Source organism: Hyperoodon ampullatus, assembly GCF_949752795.1.
Source record: "Hyperoodon ampullatus genome assembly, chromosome: 12".
Lineage (NCBI taxonomy): Eukaryota > Metazoa > Chordata > Mammalia > Artiodactyla > Ziphiidae > Hyperoodon > Hyperoodon ampullatus.
The window spans coordinates 38,917,499-38,922,603 of NC_136925.1; positions in this window are offsets into that span (position 1 = coordinate 38,917,499).

The window sequence follows — 5,105 nt, forward strand, 5'->3', positions numbered from 1 at the left end:
GCTCTCCAAGTCCCTACTTTTCAGGATGGGACAGTATCTGATGAACTTCTACCCATGGAGAACAAGCCTCAACTAACAAACCCTTCAGGAAGCATAAACCTGGGAATGTGTAGCCTTCAGGAAAACATGTCAATTGACACAAAACAGTTCCAGTAGCTCTGACCTGCTGCCTCACCCAGGGTGGGGTGGCCTGGAAGGAAAGGGGGTGTAAGAGGACCGCCTGAGCAGGGAGGACTCACTGCTACCAGCCCTGGGAGGGGACCGAATTCGGGGTCGCCACAGGCCAGGCCATTCTGCCTCTTACCTGGAAGATCAGGCTGATCTATCAACAGCTGAAACATAAGTAGAACATTTTCTTTCCCCTTTTAGCGTATAAAGTTGGGTAACCAAATATAGTTCTGTGTATAACATCATACAGCAGCCTTCAGAACTATCTTATGTTGAAGCATTTATTTCAAAAATAATGGTTAGGCTTTAAATCGAAAGTTTTATCAAAAGTTTCCCTTCTATTGTACTACTTCATAAAGTGGCCTTCAGAACTGAGTTAATAAGTGAAAGGTAGCTTATGCTGTGAGATTTGCTTTTTCTCTCCTTTCTTTCTTCCTCTTCCGCCTCCTCCCCTTCCCCCTTCTCCTTCTCCCCCTCCCCCTCCTTCTTCTTCTTAATACCATAGGCCAGGCAACCTTGTCAAAGGAATTGGTGGACGAAAATGAGATTCTCACCAGGACTTCAGGTTGGATAACATCTAAAAATAGAAGAGCTTTACTAAAAGAACACAAGTCGAGGGAGGATGAATAAAAACAGCAAAACCAAATAAAGTGGAGATGAATGATGGAGTGAGGCAGACTGCTGTCCCATTAACATAGTGCTGAAACCAAAGGCAATGGGGGTCCAAACTCGTGTTTCAGCGAGTCACACCAGACAGTAAATGAACAGAGACATGAGACCAGAAGGAACTTCAAGGAGATGGATGCTAAAGGGCTTCTTGATCCACTGCTAACAGCCTGAGACTCTTCAATGCCTTTCAGAAAACCGGTTTCTAGTAAAGCTTTGAATGCCTGCACGTGCACACACACACTTCGTCCTACACTATAAGCTGCTCCTTTGGTATGAATCTCTACTTATGGAAATGTAGGAACAAACATTTAAAAATAGCTGCTGTACTTTTCACATTTTGATTTATTAGGTACTAGCACTGAGGAAAAATATTCAGCACTTGGACTATTATAGGATGAGTAAAACTTTCCTTGTATAAAGTGAATTAACTGATTTGTGAAGTTAAAAGGTTGTACTCATTGTATTTACAAAGAATAAAAAATATATTGAATTTAAATGAACTCTGCCTGATTTCTTAGCCTCCCTCCCTGGCTGGTTCTTATCCACCAGTTACAAGGCGGCGGCGGCAGCTGGTGTAAAAACTGAAGCTCAGAGCACTGCAGCCTGAAGAACTGAACCGCAAAGGCAATTTCCTTTTTACAGTGAATCCCATGTAAAATGATGAATAAAGAAATAAAACATAAGATTCCGTTCTCTGCAGCTCTCAAATGTAATTGCATCTGTTAGAAAAATTGCTGTGTGAGGAAGAAAGAGGCCGATTAACAGAGTCTTCATTCACTCACTCCTCTGTTTCTAACTCTCTTGCCAACATTTCAGTCCTGACCAGGAACTTAAAATTATTTAATGATCAAAAAGATGAAGTGTGAAGAACCATATTGGTGAGTGAGATGTGGAAAGACCAGTAGAAAGTGCGTTGAGATGTTCCCAGCAAATCTCAGGGCACTGGTCCCACAGCCAGAAGCCGGTGGTGGAAATCAGAGTTGCCCAAGGCCATGGGCACTATGCGTTCCTCCTGGGCAGCAGCTCCAGCAAGAGTCTGGAGCAGAGGCACTAGCATCTCTTGGCTAAACTGACTTGGCAGATAGCATGTGCGGAATTTCAATCAGCCATCCACTCCTAGTCCACTAATTCCACTGAGAAAAAGAAGTTGGTCTTAAAGGAAAGCAAGTTACTCAAAGATGTGTACAAGAATGTTCTTTACAACACTGTTCATATTTGAGAACTAAAATGTCCACCGGCAGAGAATAGATAAATTGTGGTAAATACAGACAGTGTTACAATAGTTCAAGTGAATGGACTAGAGCTGATGTATAACATAGGTAAATCTGGAATATGGTGTTGGGGGAAGTGAATCCCAGAGGATACATACAGATTGGTTTTAATATAAAATTTTGCAACCTACAGAACAATACTCCACCATGTTTATAGATATACAAATGTATAGCATACGTTTAAAACAAACATGAGTAGGGTAAACACTAACCATATGATAGCGGTTACCTTTGGGAATGGATGGGATTGCTGAAGGGTACCAAGAAGACCCTCCCTCAAATGTTTCTGAAATGGTTGATTTCATAAGACAAAAGAGAATTGGAAACAAATATAAGTTCAATGACAAGATTTGGCAAAGATGAGCAATGGATTCAAGGCTTTTCCATATATTAGTCAAGTTTTACTTCAATAACGCTGAATTACAACCCCCAAGACTTTGAACAACAAACTTGTATTTCTTGCTCATGGGACTGCTGGGCTGGGCACCTGGCTGCAGTTTGGGTTCAAGTGGGCTCCAGTGTTGCCTCATTCTGGACTAGCATCTTCCTTAGAGCAACTTCTTTGCATGACAGAGTGCAGAAGTGCAAGGGGCTGAGCCAAACCATGCGAACACAGTTAAAGCTGCTGCTCCTGACATGTGTGTTCACTTTCCACCAGCCAAAGCCAAACACATGGCCAAACCCAACCTCATGGGGGCAGGGAGTGTACGCTTCTCGAGGAAGAGGAGGGGGGAATCACTGACATAATAAAAGGATAAAGAAGATGTGGCACATATATACAATGGAATATTACTCAGCCATAAAAAGAAGGGAAATTGAGTTATTTGTAGTGAGGTGGACGGACCTAGAGTCTGTCATACAGAGTGAAGTAAGTCAGAAAGAGAAAAACAAATACCATATGCTAACACATATATATAGAATCTAAAAAAAAAAAAAAGTCATGAAGAACCTAGGGGCAAGACGGGAATAAAGACGCAGAATAAAGTCCATTCTCTACTAGAGAATGGACTTGAGGACACGGGGAGGGGGAAGGGTAAGCTGGGACAAAGTGAGAGAGTGGCATGGACATATACACTACAAACGTAAAATAGATAGCTAGTGGGAAGCAGCCGCATAGCACAGGGAGATCAGCTCGGTGCTTTGTGACCACCTAGAGGGGTGGGATAGGGAGGGTGGGAGGGAGGGAGACGCAAGAGGGAAGAGATATGGGGATATATGTATATGTATAACTGATTCACTTTGTTATAAAGCAGAAATTAACACACCATTGTAAAGCAATTATACTGCAATAAAGATGTTAAAAAAATAGCTATCACAGTCATAATCTAATCTATTTGAAATACTCTCAGTAAAGTTAAAAGGGAGTAAGTTTCCTATGACATGCCACGGAATACTGATTTCCCACCGGAATTGCCTTTGTTTGGGGCATCTCTGCCATTACAAAGAAGAATCAAACCTGGCTTTCATAAATCAACTATAGTTTCAAAACAAAACAAAACAAAACCCTGGCTTTCAACATTTGAGAAAGCCCAGAATTAAAAACCCAGTAGCGCTGTCTTCTGCGATTCTGAAATCTGTGCTGTATGCAGCCTGGATACTTTAAGAACCTCACCGCTTGCTTAGATTTTAAGGCAGACATCCTCTAGGGCTGCTGTTTTGGGGAGGTGTCACTGCAGTCTTGGATACACAAATTCCAGATACACAGTTTCAAGTTCTGCAATTTGAATATACCAACAAGAGAAGGTGAACCCAGCCAAGTGATTACTGCAGTCAAAAACCAGTCTTCAGTGCTTCTCCTTTGACAAATGTCTTTTCTAAATCTGGGAGCGTCAGCTTTTAAGAGTAGTAATTGTGTACGATGACAATTAGCTATGGAGTCTTACATTTGTGTTTGAATTACTTTTAGTTCTTTGATGCTAGGGAAGAGAAAGAACAGAGGATGAGTTCAGAAACTGAATTGAGATTCCCAAATTATTTCACTTGTAGTTCAAGATTTTCAGTTCAGTTTAGGAGCCCAAGAACTGAACCCACTGGCCAGAGACCTGCACTGTGGTTGCTGTCCTTAATCATTTATATAAAAATGGAAACCCTCTGTGGTGATTGTTTCGTGATGTATAGAAATATCAAATCTATATCAAATCTATGTTGTGCACCTGTAACATAGTGTTATAGGTCAATTACACCTCAGTTTTAAAAGAAGAAAGGACATGTAATCACAGTATTCTAATAGGTCCTGCAGTTAACAATTTTTACATTGTTATAATAATACAAACACTAATTATTGGTATAATTAAAAGTATGATAAAATTTTTGGAAGAGGATGAGGGAGGAGAGGTGGAGGTACTAAATCTTCATCTCATACTATTTATACATTTAAAAATTGTCTTTTTGTTGTATCTATGAGACGATAGATGTTAATCATTTCACAATATGTAACTCAAAGCGTCATGCTGTGCAAGTTAAACTTATACAGTGATGTATGTCAATTATTTCTTAATACAACGGGGGAAAAACAAACAAGGTAGAGAACAGGAAAAAAAAAAAGGAAACCCTATACTTCTCTGAAGTTATTTGTGTATGTGTGGCTCTCTCTCCCAATGGTACATATGGCTGTACCTCATTTGTTTTACCATCTGCCTAGTACTTCACTGTATGGATGGACTACAGTTTACCCAACAAATTCCTTATTGGTAGACTTGGGTGGTTTGCAGTTTTTCACTGTAGTAAATTAAACTACAAAGAGCTCTCCTTCTATGTACACTTCTGTGGCCTTGTGGGGCATTTCTGTAGGATAAATTCTTAGAAGTGGCATTTCTGGGTCAAAAAGATTATATGCATTTTTAATTTTGATACATATAATCAAATGGCTCTCCAAAAGGGTTGTATCAATTTACCCTCCTGCGAAGAGGGTATGAGAGTGCCCATTTCATTGTTCAGAATTTAAAAGTGCTTAATCAGACACAGGCTTGATGAATACTTCAGAAGCTGTTAGAAAAA